This window comes from Mastigoproctus giganteus, chromosome 1 (genome assembly GCF_048544385.1).
Source record: "Mastigoproctus giganteus isolate SK-2022 chromosome 1, ASM4854438v1, whole genome shotgun sequence".
In the NCBI taxonomy this organism is placed as follows: domain Eukaryota; kingdom Metazoa; phylum Arthropoda; class Arachnida; order Uropygi; family Thelyphonidae; genus Mastigoproctus; species Mastigoproctus giganteus.
In genome coordinates, this window is record NC_143575.1 from 210,611,765 (window position 1) to 210,628,587 (window position 16,823).

General features: G+C 37.9%; 1 protein-coding gene across 1 annotated transcript in view; it reads left to right on the forward strand.

Moving 5' to 3' along the window:
• Positions 1–16,823, forward strand: part of Stat92E (Signal transducer and transcription activator Stat92E) — a 478,242-nt gene that overhangs the window by 131,301 nt on the left and 330,118 nt on the right. The window lies entirely within an intron of this gene.

A 16,823-nucleotide genomic window follows, 5' to 3' on the forward strand; every position in this document is an offset into this window, starting at 1 on the left:
GTTATGAGCAAATTTCCAAGCAGAAGGAAAAACACCTTTGGAATAAGAAAGGGAAAAAAAGGTGGCAAAGAATAGAAGTAAGTTCAGGAGCATAGGTTTTGAGAACAAGTGGAGAAATAACATCAGGACCTGGAACTTTTTTGGATCAAGATTTGTCAAAATTTTGTTATACTTGAAATATGGAGAGAGCCTAGAAACGATCTTGTTGTCTTGCTGTTGTATATTGTTTTGCCATTGTATATTGCAAAAGTAACTAAAATAGCCCAAGTTGATATAATTAGCCTTTTTGAATGAGTTGTTACTGATCTCGTTATATTTGCTATATTTAGTGAATATAAATATGTATATTTATATATAGTGTAGGATTTATCCATATTTTTATTTATTTAATTTTTTAAGTTACAGAAGTAATAAGAAATACTAATAAAGTTTAATTTCTTTTCTAAATTTGGTGTCCCATTAGAAGGAACTGTACACTTCTTGAATTGACCAGCATCTTGTGAAACCATTATACTAGTATGGAACTTGAGGGTAATTTTGCTGTTTTATTGAAATTAGGTGAACTTGAGAAATTTGATACTGTTCCCAGGTTTGCTGTTCACTTTTCATAAAATCACATTAAGGAATCCTAATTCCAATAATAATAGTAGTAAGAATCACCGTCATTAAAAAAAGTAAATTCTTCACAAGAGGCCTTGATCACTTTTCCATGCAATACAGATATGCAAGTATGTCTGATTGCTTGGTAATATACCCGAAGCATTGATTTAGTGGCAATGCACATTTTGTCGTGGGTGAATTTGCACTTTTTGATGAGGAGCAGGCAAATTATTTAAACACCGACAGCAGTTTGGCTTCACTGCCTCATTTCATCAACCTTGGTATCATTTATCAGCACATCATAAACTCTTTCACCCTCTCCTCACTACCTGTGTCAAAGTTGCTTCTTAAAAAATGAAGTTTCAAATTTATATCACAGCCCAATGGATAGTTTGAACACCAAAAATGTTGATTTGCTAAGCATGTGAAATATATAACTTTAACGTGCCTTCATGTACGGAATAATATTTCTTGTATGGAAATATATAGTACATCAACTGCATATTAATGTGCAGGAAAAGTATGGAATGCACTGTAATGAAATGATTTGTTTTAGTGTCTTGGTACAATGTAACCTGTTGAGCAGAAATTTGTTTTCTGCTGGTGGCTGGCATATTTGAAATGTGTTACTTATAGTGAATAGTAGATTTGAACCACAAGGGTTGCTCCAAAAGTAATGCAATTTATTTCTTGGCTACCACTGCAGATATGCCAATTTAAACTGCATGTTATGTACTTCAATCCCTTAAGTACTTATACAGCCACTCCCCGACTTACATAAGGGTTGCATTCTGCAGAACTCTGTGTAAGTCGGAATTTCCCTAAATGCTTATGCAGCACTTGCAAATTCGATCAAAGCACAAAAGAAATGTTTGACGAACATGTAAATAGAATTATTTATTAAATTTTTTATCTCATGCACAGGAAAAATTACAAAAGTGTACAAAATTACAAAAATTTCAAAATTATAAAATTACAAAAAAAGAGAGAAGGCAGAAATAACGTCATCAAGTTTTACCTTTCAAGCATCATTGCCAGAATTAACTCTCCAGCTGATAAGCACTGCGCTGCAGAAGTTAAGGGCTGTGGTGATCTAGAAGGTGTTTTTTCCCAACACATCACAAAATTTCTCTGCAGCTGCAGAATTGCCACTGGCGACTCACTGCATGTTTTGGAAACCAGCACGATACTTGAACCTATTAAACCACCCATTGCTTGCCACGTACTTGGCTTGGAGTTTGCCGTACTTATCCTTAATATCTTGATGAATACTTGTTACTTTTGCTTGAATGGCCATTGGACTCAGTGGCACTTTCTTCTGAATCTGATTTTTCATCCATATTATTAATAGCTTTTCCATCTTCCTTCGTTATAGCACCTGAACACTGTTTTGTGATCACTGTTGATCTTAAATGCATAGATCCTTTAACATGTTCTTTTATACTTGCACTGTCCTTTAAAATAGTATTCACTGTTGAAGCCGTGAGACCTGATTCCGTGCAATAGATGACAAACTTTGTCCTGCTTCATACTTCTTAATTAATCATCATTTCTAAATCAATTTTGTTTCGTTTTCTAGCACTGCCAGCACTTGTATTTTCGGTTGGTCCCTTTCCCTTCACCATTGTAATAAGTAAATAGGAATGAAGAGAAGATGCTGAAAATTTATTTGTTTTTTATACGATTGAAGGTTTCAGTGAGGGGGGAACTCATTTCACCATAATACCATAATATAAAAACCTACAGAATTCCAGTTATCGGTATTATCGCAAATGCATTAAGATCGAGTTTACTACCTGTTTATAATAGATTACGCTAACAGAAAAGCCCAATACTGGAAAGTGAAAATTGTTTTTGGTAGTGACCTCCAGAAATGTGGTTTAGAAAAATATCGCAAAGTCGTTCAACATTTTCTTATAACGGAACATATGATAACGATGAAAGCATAGTGCAATTTCCATTATAAAAATGACCTTTTAGAGAGATAAACAGCTTAGTTATATAGCGAAAATTTCAACTTCCGAGGTCTTGGAACGAATTATCAAAAAAAAAAAAAAAAAAGTGTTATTGGGTTCACATTACGATATTTTCACGATACCTCCATTTATTCCTACGGGATGCAAAATACATTTCCACGATTTTTTTAATTTTACACCGGCCAGCAAAACTTGAATTTCCGTAAATTGAGTATTACGTAGGCCGGGGAGTGGCTGTATTTATTTTTCTACATGTTCACTATTATCTCATATACATTTTCTCCAGTGCTGAACTTGAGCCTGTATCCTCCAACTTGTAAAAGTTTCTGTAAACCTTCAAGAGCCACTTCTGGATGACCACAACGACAGCATAATCTTTGATAAAATGTTCCTCTTGAAGGCATTCTTCACAGGGCCAAACTGATGAAAGTGTGATGCCACAAGGTCGGAACTGTAGAGGGAATGTGGCAGCACTGGCCACCTGATTTTTGCAGTGGTCTCTCTCATCAGAATTCTGGTGTGGGATCTGGCATTGTTATGCCGAAGGAGAAATTTTACTTTATTTTCTGGTCTCACCCTTCCATTTAACATCTTCAGCTTCTTCAATGTTTCCACATAGCAAGTGGAATTGATTGTTTCCCTGTTCCAGGAAATTCACAAGGATAACCCTCTCTCGCTTATTGCAGAATTAGAGCACATGGATTTCCTTCCACTAGGTGATGGCACCGAATTTATTATTTATTAGTGAATCCTTCTGTCGTCACTGAATAGAGTGCTGCTTTGACATTAGCTCGTAGTATTGGCTCTCATCTTCTCAGACAGTGCTTTCAGGAAAATCATTGCCCACAGTTTTGTACTGTTCAAAGATCGGTACAAGCTTTTTGATATCTGGCATTAGCATTCATGGAGCCTGCCCGGCACAGATTTTTCTGTATCTTAGATTGTCCAGAATTATTTTCAATGCATTAAAAGCCTATTCCCACTGTCATGCACATTCCCTAGGTCTTAATGCATTGGCCTTCATGAATCAGTTTATCTGCTCTCTTTATTTTTCACTGTTGGCACATTGTGAGCATGGCCTGACCTTAGCACTATGACCATTGCATGCTGCCTGGCTGCTCACATTTTCTGTGATGAAAATCCTTATAAACTTTCTTTAAATATAACACAAGCTTGCTGTATCTTCAATTAAGACAAAAATGCTTCTAATAAAAGGTAACTAGAATGTCTACAGATCCCCGGTTATCAAGCTGAACCAACAGTCTCTAAATTGCCATCAGTCTGTAAAATACCTTGGCATTATCATTGATCACAAATGGAGTTTTATCTTACATCTTGACTACACTAAGAAGATTAAAGGATATACTGCACTACTAGCTCAGATTACGAAAACTGATTGGGGTTCTCAAGGGGAAGAGCTCTGTGTCTTCTGTTTTCCTCTCAGTTGTTTCTTATGGGACCCCAGTCTGGTTTTGCAAAGTAGATAGATAAAGTGACAATTGCAAACAAATTTAATCAGATCCAGAGACTCTTTCTCCTTAGAATAACTATGGCATGAACCAGTGGGTTCATGCCCTAGTTATTCATGAACCAGTCAGCATGAACCAGTGGGATTTATAGGACTCACTACCCTGTCACAGGAAAATCAAGACAGAAAAGAAGTGGCTATGGAGTATACAAACTTTGGCAAACTCTGTGGACTCTTTGTAATAAGGAGGAGTCCTTGCAAATCCCTAGAATTGTGGAGTCACTTGGCAACTTCCCCCCTCATAAGCTGTCTAACTGCTCTACTGTTTTATCCACTTTTAACTATCACCCCTTCTATAGTGCTCTGTATCCACTAGTGGCTTTGCACTCCTGCTCAATGTCATCAAATGCAGTTTTGTGGGAACCCACTGACACTGCCTGACAAACACACTATGTTCACTATTCTTCAAATATTAGTTAAAATCAATGGATGCAATATTCTCTGTATTTAGGAACTTGATAACACACTGCTGCTTCATATACAAGAAGTGTCATCCTTAATTTTCACAGGCTATACATCCCTACCACCTGGTGTGCATTGATGAAACTCGGAAGATGTTGGCAGTAACAAATAAATTTTCACCTGCTACCATTGCATTTTGTATACATCAAAGCAGGAAAAATATTTGGAGGCATTAGTTTTGGAGTGGCCCTTTTTATTAATTTTTCCAAAAGTACTGTACATCTGTTTCCATTCCCAAGCAACTATTAGCAGAATGTAATCTCTCTTCATCGTATGGAAGAAATCATAAAATTAAATTGTTGTAGACAGGAACAGTGTGCATATGAGAGAGAGAGAGAGACCATGTGCTCACAAGTAGTTGTGTCAGTGGTTTATGTTCCTTCAGTTCATCAAGTAATGATTAAAAGAAAAAGAAAAACTGCACACTCATAAGAATCATTTTCTCTTTTACTTGGAAGGAACTGTTCTTGTCTTGGTTCCTGAAGGATGCAGATGAGTTCAAGTTGAATTAGTTTTAAGTTTGTGAAGTTTGAAGGCTGAGCCATATGAAATTAGTGATGTTGTAATTACAGATGATTGTTTATTAGAAAACTTTCGAGTGGAAAGGCAAGTAAAGTTTCCGGAGTTGATAGCATATACCCTGTAGTTTTGAGGGAGTGTATTGAACCTTTGAGGTTAATTATGAGGGCATCTTTCAACTCAGGAGGGATTCCTTTGGATTGCAGAAGTGCCAGTGTATTGCCAATACATAAAAGCAGTTCTAGGAGTGAAGTTGGTAACTACAGACTGATTAGTCTGACTTCAGTGGTAGGAAAAATCTTAGAGGTAGTGATTTAGATATGTCATTCTGTAGGACACACAACATGGCTTTTTAAAGGGTAAATCATGCTTAAATAACTTATTAGGCTATTTTGACACAGTTACTCATGAGCTGGACTTAGGGAATAATTTCAATAGTTTATTTGTTGGATTTCAGCAAAGCATTTGACTCGCTTCCTCATGAGAGGTTACTGTATAAACTTGAACAGAGTGGGATTACTGGTAAGATTCTAAGTTGGGTTGCTGGGTGACTGCAGGGCAGGAGGCAGAAGGTTGTGATTAATGAATATTCTTCACATTGGTAATGGTAGGAGTGGGATCTTTCATAGATAATTTCTTGGACCACTGTTGCTTCTCATTTTCATAAAACAGATGAAGGGTTAGAAGGCATGATGTCAAAATTTGCAGATGACATAAAGATTGGCAGAGTTGTTGATGATCAGTGCCAAGCAACACTCCTTCAGGATGTCTTGTACAGACTTCAAAGATGGTCAGAGAAAAGGCAGCTATGTTTTAATGCTGCTAAATGTAAGGTCACACTTTGGGAATAGCAACCCATAAATAAATTATACACTTGGTGGGATCAAATTAAAAACAGTAGAGGAGGAAAGGGATCTGGGAATTACCATATGAGCAAATATGAAGTTTATTGAGTAGTGTAAACAGGCAGCTAGGAAAGCCTACGGTGTCATATCGATGATTTATTGAACATTGTCCTGTAGAGATAGGAAGGTCATAATTACATTGTATAAGGCAGTTGTAAGACCACATTTGGAATACTGTGTTCAAGTGTGGAGAGCTCATCTGAAAAAAGGCATCAAGCTTCTTGGAAGGGTCCAAAGGCGGGCAACTCAAATGGTGAGATCGACAGAAGGACAACCATATGAGTAAAGACTGATTATGTGGGATACAGAGCTTGGCAACTAGACACCTCAGAAGTGACCTGATTGAGGTTTATAAGGCTCTGAGAGGATTAGTAAAATGAATTTATCTTCAAGACAAGATAAATTCCCTGATTATTGACTGGTTTCCAGAAGGCTGATCGACAACAGAAATCACAATAGTTGTTAGCCTTGTGCCAAAAATTGAGGAAGACTTTTTCTCTTGTCTAATCACGCAGAATGAAAGTTGGATACACCATTTCGACCCTGAAAGTAAAAAGCAGTCCAACATCATCAATGTTCCTTCCTCCTCCTGTGTTTAAGTATATGCCATTCCTGTAGAACAAATTCATTCAACCAAGTGGGTAACTAGACCAGTCAGTATAATTATTAACAGGACCTGAATATAGTATGCACATCATTAGCATTAGTAGAGGCATATGATGCAAGAAAGCAAGCTTATGCAGCATCAGCCGGAAAAAAAAAAAAAAAACCATGCTCCCATTTCACCCCTCTGTTCATTCCAAATACCTGTCCAGCTCAGCCTTAAATTTATTTAGGCTATCAACTTCCACAACAAAGGATAGAAGTCTGTTCCACCAAACAACTACCCTCTGGCTAAAGGCAAACTTCTGCACATCTATCCTACAACTGTCTTTCCTCAATTTGAATTTGTCCTCTCAGGTGATTATTCTGAGCAAGAGGAAGAATCCCATCAGCATGCTCAAACCATTCAAGGCTTTATACACCTCAATAAGATCACCTCGCATGTGCCTAGTCTCCAGACACTAACCTGCAATGCTTAAGCCTTTCTTCGTAAGAGCAACCCTTTGTTTCACTCACTAATCTCGTTGCCCTTCTCTGTACTCGTTCCAACAGCTCTACATGCTTCTTAAAATGAGGCCTCCACACCTGTATACAGTACTCAAGGTGTGGCCTGACCATTGCCTTACAAGGGGATAATCACCACCTTATCCCTGCTAGAAAAATTCCTGTATATCATTGACAAGACACCATGAGCTACTCTTGCAGACCGTCTGAACTGCTCAGAAAACTTCATATCTGCCTGTGCAATTACTCCCAGGTCCCTTTCGTTCTCTACCACTGTCAGTGTAGTACCACAGAGTTGATACGTTGCTCTGGGGTTGCTGTTTCCCATATGTAGTACTTTACATTTGTCAATGTTAAACTTCATTTGCCACCTCTCAGCCCATCTGCTCAACTTTTCGAGATCCTGTTGCAGCAGCGTACTGTCATTAGTGTCCTTAACAACCCTGCCAACCTTCATATCATCTGCAAACTTGGACATTAAGCTTGATATACCATCATCAATATCATTTATAAATACAGAAAACAATGGACCCAATACTGAAACCCGAGGGACTCCACTAATAACATTAGTCCACAATGAGGAGTGTCCATCGATTACTACTCTCTGTCTTCTCTCACTCAACCATCCCTTTATCCATAGCAGCAATTTGCCTCTAATGCCACACTGCTCCAATCTGTGTAGCAGTCTCCCATGTGCAACAGTATCAAAAGCCTTTCTAAGATCCAAATATATGATATCAAAATTATTCCCAGCATCCAGTTCCTTTGTGACCATATCATAGTATCCAATCAAATTGGTCAGACAAGACTTTCCCTTAACAAAGCCATGCTGTGTCCGAGCTATAACTGAAGTCTTGTCTAGATGATCCTGCAGTGTTTCTTTAACCAATGCCTCTATTAATTTTCCTGGAACATAAGTTAAACTAACAGGTCTGTAATTACCTGTGTCTCCCTTTGATACCAGATATGCAAATGTGACCCCAATCCACAAAGGATTGGGGTCACATTTACACATCTCCAGTCCATGGGTACCTCCCCTGAGTCCAAAGAAGCTCTCATAATTATGGCTAAGTGTTTGCTTACTTCCTTTGCTGCCTCCTTTAATATAACTGGATAGATCCCATCCACGCCACATGCCTTTTTTATGTTTATCTTCCACAATTTCTCCTCCACTTTCCTCTCAGTTTTCACAAAATCATCTAGCTCACTGCCAGAGTTTAATTCACCTCTGGCATTCCCCTCCCTGAATGACTCCTCATGTGTGAATATAGATGCAAAATACTCATTTAGTTTGTTAGCCACCTGAGCAGGATCATCAACAGTTGAACTATCAATATCCAGTGCACCAATCCGATTCATCCCCTTCCTTCTAGAGTTTACATAAGTAAAGAACTCTTTGCATCCTTTGCCATGGATTTCTCATAATCTGCCTTTGCCTGCCTAATCTCCTTTGTAACTTGATTACAGACCAGCTTATATCTATCATAGGCTTCCGTGTCGCCCATTAATTTATATGTATCCCATGCATTTTTCTTCTCTGCCATATATGTCTCATTAGTTCATCTGACATCCATTTAGGCCTAAACCTTGAACAATATTTCTTAGTTGGTATGTAAAGCCTAGTAGCTTCCAAGATAAATTCTTTGAATGCCTCCCATTTTGAATTTGCTGTTGGTAACATCATCAGTTGGTCCCACCGTGTAGAATTTGAATACTGTATCAGACCACTGTAGTCACCTTTGCAAAAGCAAAAACCCTTCCCTTTACCCCTGATGGTAGTTACAGCCAGTTTACCTCTTTGAGTAAACCCCACTTCAGCACACTGTGATCACTGCCACCTAGTGGTTCCTTTATCTGCAGATTCTTAATGCATGAAGAATCACTATTGATAATTAGATCGAGTATCACTCCCTCTAGTTGCTTCCCGAACATGCTGATGTAGAAAAAACGATCATCCAATAAATCCACAAAAGCCTTGCTAGCGTGTGAGGTGACCAACCCACAAATTCCAGTCAATATCCTCAAAATTAAAATCCCCCATTATAAGACTCTGATTTACTAACCCACTCTATTTCCCTGTACAGTTTCTTATTATACTCATCAGAGTCATTAGGCCTATAACACACTCCTACTCTCAATTTGATCTCCCAGTGCTCATGTCACACCAAACTGACTTGACACTGCAGTGTCCAGTGATGTTGACTGGCTGCACGTCCTTGTATTTTGTGTTTTTTTAACTAGTAGCATAACCCCTCGTCCCTTCCTATCCTGTTTATCTATCCTGTACACATTGTACTCCCTAAATTCTAGTTCTGCATTCCTTATATCTGTGTGACACCATTTCTCTGATATCCCAACAATATCTGCCTTTGATGTTTTGAGCAACACCTCAAATTCATCAAATTTATTTACCAAACTTAATTTCATTGGCAGCGAAAATTATTGGCGGCAATGATTAAGAATCTAATAAAGTGTTATCTAAATAGAGGTGATTTCTTAAAGTAGCATGGCCCACTTTTGTAAAGGGAAAATCTCATTTAACTAATTTGCCAAACTGTTATGAGAGTGTCATTTGTGAGTTGGATATAGGAATTCTTATATTGTTTATTTGAACTTTAGCAAACCATCTGACTCACTCCAGCTTAAGAGATTGCTGAATAAGTTGGAACATTTTGGAATTACAGGTAAGAAGTGAATAAAGGATGGCTATGTTACAGGGCAACGGTTCCTAATTAACATTACTCTGCAGAATGGGCTACAGTTATATGGTGGTGTCCATCAGGGATCAGTGCTTGGACTGCTTCCATTTCTTTTATTGTATTTTAACGTAACTTATACATAACTATGCACACACTCCAATGACAATGATTAACAATTAGATTAGCATTTACAAAATAATCTAATAAGATAGTGTACAATGTTTATGAATATAAAATTGCTTATTTGCAGCAAAGCAAAATTAAAATTATTTGTTTTACAGTTAAACTGAGTGCACATTTCTGAGATCATGTGTAAACATTCCTGAATAAAATCTAATAAGAAAAGTTATGATTTTAAACGCCTGTGTTTTTTTTTCAGGCACCTCCGTAGCCAGGTGGGAAGGAGCAGCAGTGCGCAGCACACGCTTCTTGATTAGACCGGGGTTCGAGCCCGTCACCACCAAATACGGAGGATGCAGAAAGGTCAGGGAATGACCACCGCATATTCCGGAGCAATATGGCCTTAGTTGCTAATGCTCCTAAAAACCAAACAACAAACAGCCTGTGTTTTAATAAAAATTTCCTGTAACAATAAGCAAAGTCAATCATTTGCAGGCAACTCTTGGTTTACGAACAAGTTCCGTTCCAAGATTGTTCATTATATGTTTTGTTCATTATGTGTATATTGCATTCCTGAGCTTTTATGATACGTATCGTATACGTTAGCAGCCATTTTAAAGCATTAAAACCATGCACTAAACATTGAATGGTCTATAGAATGTTTTATTATAATGTATGTATGTGTTATGGTTTATCGTATATGTTATGTAATGTAAAATAAAATAAGAAAATAATAAAAAAACAAGATATTATACTTGTTAATTTTAATTTTGATCGTGTTTGGCATAAAGGTCTTCTAAACAAGCTTCCATCTTATGGTTTGCCAACTGTTTTTAGTAATTGGTTATCCAGTTTTCTCTCTGATCGCTCACTGAGGGTGATGGTAGATGACTCTCTGTCTTCTAACTTCTCCACTAATGCCGGTGTCCCCCAAGGTTCAGTTCTTTCCCCCACTCTTTTCCTCTTGTATATCAATGACCTTCTTCCATTGACCGGAAATCCTATCCATAGTTTTGCCGATGATAGCACATTGCATTCCACTTTCCATTTTGAGAAACCTTGTCCAGCTCAATCAGCTTCAAGTTCTCGAAAATCTGCTGCCAATTCCTTAAATGCCGATCTTCAGGTAATTCTCCAGTGGGGCAAAGACAACTTAGTTGATTTCAACCCTTCTAAAACTCAATCTTGTCTTATATCTCGCAAAAAGGATTCTTCTGTTCCTATGCTTATCTTTAGTGACACTCCGATTTCTAGGCAAAATGATATATCTCTTTTGGGGATTACCCTGACTTCTAATCTCTCTTGGCACAAGCATATTACAAATATTGCTCCCTCTGCATCTAAAAAACTTGGTTTTCTCTTTCGCTCCCGCCGTTACTTTTCTTCCAAACAGCTGCTCACTCTGTATAAATCGCAAATCCGCCCTGCCATGGAATATTGTTCCCACATCTGGGATGGTGCCCGCAAAACCTCTCTCAGGCTTCTTGATTCCATTCAGAAGAGGGTAGTTAGGTTAATTAATGATTCATCTCTAACAGAGTCTCTCCACTCGCTTTCTCATAGATGCACTGTTTCTGCTGCATGCCTCTTCTACAGATACTTCCATGGGCACTGTTCTTCTGAATTGGCTTCTATAATTCCCGCTCTCTCTTTCAAAACAGTCCGAACACGTGCTGCCACCAGCCAACATCCATTTACTGTCCAACTTCAAACCCACAGAACCAACTTTTCATCTTCCTCATTTATTCATTCAACTGCCGTTTTCTGGAACAACCTTCCTTCATACGTATTTCCTGAAAACTACAATCTACAGAAGTTCAAGTCCAATATCAACAAATATCTTCTTTCGTCTTCTCAACCTCCAACCCAAGCACGGTACTAAGTACTATAGGTTCTAATACCTCTCGTGTTTGTGGTTCTCATAAAAAAAAAAAAAAAAAAAAAAAAAAAAAAAAATTAAAAACATTGTTACAAAATAGAGAAGAAAAAAAAAAAAAACGAGTACTAACATAATATATGTACTGTACATACATATGTACAATAAACCCCTGCTATTCGCAGGGGTTACGTTCCTGAGAAATGCCGCGAATACTGAAAACGCAAATACTAAGTTATGGCTCCCATAGTAATAAAGGGGTTCCGTTCCAAAGTATGAAATATATAAGAAAAACTAGTCTAAAATTTTGTCTATGTATGTATGTATTATATGTACCTTCATAATATGACCATTAGAAATGCAGGCATAAGGCATCCAAATGAAAATAAGAAACAATTTAATATTAAATGTAATATTTATTAGAAATTTCAAACAAATCTTTCAAACCAGCGCCTTTGCTAGCTAAAAAACTTATCCCACCAGTGCTATCACGAGTTTCGCTAAAGTGTTGATAAAGGAATTTTGCCCTTTCACGAATGATGAGTGATCTTAACGGAATTTTATTTTGAGTTCGGTCTTCTATCCACAGATTTAAAGCCTTTTCTGTTTTTTCTAATTTAACATCACGAGTTACAGAGCAAATTTTCGAAGCAATTAGCGTGTTTTCACGGACACTACGGCGGATTTTTTCTTCCGATTTTTTGATTGATCGTACCGTTGACTCATTTGATTTTATAATGTTTTGCCACTGAAGAGACACTTTCACCATTAGAAATTTTGTCTAATAACTCAATTTTATTCGCTAATGTCATCACCTTCTTTGATCTTTTCACATTTCCCTTGTTATTCGTAGCCATATTTTTGTACGGGCTAGAAAGAACTTGTCCACAATAAAATCACTTTCTTTCGTTAACACACTCGAAAAAGTCTGTTTTACACTGCGAAACGGTAGATTTATCACTTTTGTAAGCATATCAATGTATAAATTTATTCAATTTATAAGCATATAAATTAAAAGCAAACGATGAAACCTTCCATGACAAGTGCATAACACATACTGAACAAGGATTAGCGAGAAATATCCAAGCTCACAGTTTTGTCACCCCTCTTCCCCACTCACTGAGCGCTGTTTTGACCGGGAAAGATAATTTTAGCCACGTCCATGTTTTTTTATGGCGGAAAATGTTCACGGCGCTTTAAAATTCACATTTTTTAGGTTTCATTTTATATTAAATCAGCGACTGCAAATACAGATATTGCAAATAGTGGCGGTTTACTGTATTCAACTTTTACTCGTTAATATCTTCATCACAGTTCAATATTTTCCACATAAGTGGCACTAGGTGCAGATGAGGTAGATGAAAGGGGGTCTGATAATGAAGTTTTCCACTTTTAAAATATGTTTTTATAGAAGATTGCACAGTTAGTTTCTTTTTTTCTTCAACAATCTGACTAGCATACTAGACAGTCATAAACGCCTCTTTTCACTTTTGCAATTCTTTCCATATTTGTGTCTTGTTCTTCAAAGATTTCCAACCCCTCAGAAATTGATTTTAAAACTGCAGCCATTTTCTGCCTTGTAAATGTTCTGGGAGGCTGTGGAATATCAGGTTCTTCTGTTACTTCAAAATTTAGATGTTCTCTATTTCAATTATTTCATCGGTTGTTAAGTCCTCAAAATTTGAATCTAAAAGCTTTCTCACATCAGTCATATCAAAGTTGAGGTGGGGTGGCGCCTCCGTAGCCAGGTGGGAAGGAGCAGCAGTGCATAGCACACTCTTCTTGATTAGACCGGGGTTCGGGCCTGTGACCACCAAATACAGAGGATGCGGAAAGGTCAAGGAATGACCACCGCATATCCCGGAGCAATATGGCCTTAGTTGCTAATGCTCCTAAATACCAAATAACAAACAAACAAGGTTGAGGTCCATTTTATTACCCAGTTCAACAATTTCTTCAGTCACGGGTTCTACTGGCTCCTCAAAATCACGTAAATTATTCACAAACTGTGGACACAAGTTTTTCCACACACCACTTAAGTTTGTTTCCTTGACATCCCCCCAGGCACCAGCAATGTTTTGCAATGCATTATAAATGTTATGCCTTTCAGAAATCCTTTTAAGTTCTCTCTGTCTATGAAAGCAATGGCTTGAGAAAAGGTCTGCCTTAGGTAATATTCCTTAAAGGAGGCTATAATACATTGGTCCATTGGCTGAATAATAGAGGTGCCAGTGCCATTATCAAGCAGTAATAAAATTTTGAAGGGTAAATTTTTTGACACACAATACCTTTTCATTTCCCCCACAAAATAGTTTTTAAACCAGTCTTCAACCAGTTCCGTTATCCAAGCCTTCCCATTAGATTTCCAGATAACAGGAAGGGATGAAAGCCCTTGGGTTTTCTGATAAATACACAAGCAAAGGTTTAAGTTTATAATCACTGGCTGCGTTACCACTAAGTAAAAGAGTTACTTTCTTTTGCAACTTTATGTCCAGGTGCACATTTTTCCTCTCTAGAAATGTATGTTCTGGAAGGCATTTTTTTCCAGAAAAGTCCCGTTTCGTCAACATTGAATACTTGATGAGCACTGTAACCACCTTCTGCTATTATTTTTTCCAGTGCCTTCGGGAATTCACTTGCAGCTTGAGTATCTGCACTTGCCAATTCACCCTGAAGTCTTAAATTGTGCAAGTTAGTCCACATTTTAAAACATGAAAACCACTCAGAGCTAGCTGAAAAAGTCATTTGCATATTCAGGTCCAGCTCTTTTCTTCAAATAAACTCCTATCCTTCTCCTGAATTATTAATGAGCTGAGAGGCACACGGTCATGTGTTTGCCTCTCGATCCACAAAATTAAGAGTTTTTCCATCTCGTGCAACGAAAAAACATATTTTTTACTATTTTACTCATTAAAACAGGAGTTGTTTCCTTAAGAGCCCCCACAATTCTTTCTTTATATTTAATAATTGTTGCGATACTCGATTGGTTAACACCATAATGATGAGCTATGTCCACCTGCTTTTGACCTCTTTCTGTCCTTTTTATGATGTCTAGTTTAGTTTCTAAACTAATACTGTGTCTTTTAATTACTACCACTATCAGCACCATCACTATTATTTCGCTTTGGACCCATGATCGTTTAAATTTTTAAAAATATATTTTTAAGTCACCAAATGCAGAACTACACTTAACGGTGGCTTTAAAACAACCGACCAAGTTTGTTGTTGTGTGGTGCAAAAGATTGGTTGGGTGCATTTTTTGCTGTGTGTTCGCAGTGCTGCTATTATCTGTTTCAGATATCTTTGCAACCGGAAGAGAAAGGGACGGGGAATCTTCCCTTTCCCAGACCCTAAGTGAACAAACAGTTGACCGTCTCAGATAACCTAGGATCTAACAGTAGATCAAAGCAAGTGATGATCCTATTATATTATAATATGGGGAATCACCAATTTCTTCCCCACAAGAAAACATTCTACACGGTGTGGCATGTAAACCAACAGTTTTTTTTACTTTTTACTGCAACAGTTTTTTTACTAACCAAGAAGATTTCAGTTTAACTATCATATTTATGATAATTAAACTGAAATTTTATGATAATTATTGTAATAAATACATTTTATAAAAGTTAATTTATTTAAATCTTGCAATTATGTTCACTATACAAAGGGTACTAGGAAAGTTTTGCAGTACAGCTTTGTTTATTTAATTTTTTCAAAGTAATTTCCTCTACATTCAATACACCTCTCCATCCTCCGAAACCAATCTTTAAACCAGTTCTGCCAAGTTTCACTAGGGAGTAAAGCACACTCGTTGTCCCAAGCCCGTAGAAGGTCCTCATCACTGGAAAACCGCCTCCCTTTTAGCTTCATTTTCACATGCGGGAACAGTGCAAAGTCGCAGGGAGCAAAGTCTGGACTGTATGGAGGGTGCTCGAGAAGTTTCAGTCCTGTCGTGGTCAAATATTCGGTGCAGGCTTTGGTGCGGTGAGCTGGAGCATTTTCGTGATGGAGGTACCAGGTGTCCATTCTTGACTTTGGCCGCAGGTTCTTCATAGATCCAATGACTTTAGGCAGGCATTGTTCAGTATACCACTTAGCTGTGACTGTCTTCTGCGTGTCCAAAACGACACGTTCCACAATTCCACTCGATTTGAAAAATACAGCTATCATTTTCTTCTTTACAGATCGGGATTTTCTGACAATTACGGGTGTGTCGTCATCATCAAAGACCCAAACTTTGTTTTGAGCCTTGGTCGGCAGATCGTAATAGTACAGCCAAGTCTCGTCACCTGTCACGATGTTGTTCACATACCGAGATTGTCCCTTATCAAACTTTTTTAACATCTCCCGGCACCAAGTCATACTTCGTGTCATCTGCTCTTCAGTAAGTTGATGCGGCACCCAGAGAGAACAAAGTTTCTTCACGTGCAAATGATCTTGCAGAATCGAACGAATTGCTGGTGCATTTAGGCCCAAAGTATCCTCTATCTGTTGATAGGTCACTCGCCTGTTTTCGTCAAGCATTTTCCTCACAGCAGTAACGTTTTCCTCCGTAACTGACGTTCGTGGCCTTCCCGGCTTCTCAGAATCCTCCAGAGTGAAATTTCCCCTTTGGAATTCTCTATACCACCTGAATATCGTTGTACGATGTGGACAATCATCATCTAGTGCAAGAGTCATTTCTTCTAAGCACTGGTCTATGGTTAAACCACGCACGAAATTATACCGCAAAACAGTCCTTATATCATTTCGTGACCACGATGCCATCGCAAGCACTTTACACTCTCACTACTAATGAATAACTGAGCCCATCGACTTGGCGCGGCGGCTACTATGCACGTATGAACATGTCTCAACATGCAGCAACAAGCAGCTTCCTGTGATTCATTGTTGCGTCATATTGCAAAACCTTCCTAGTACCCTTTGTATGTTTGGCATTTTGTTTTATAAGGTACTCTATCTATTGCTGACTTTAAGAAATTTTGAATGAATTGTGACATTCGTTATAGCGAATGTTCTTAAATCAAACAT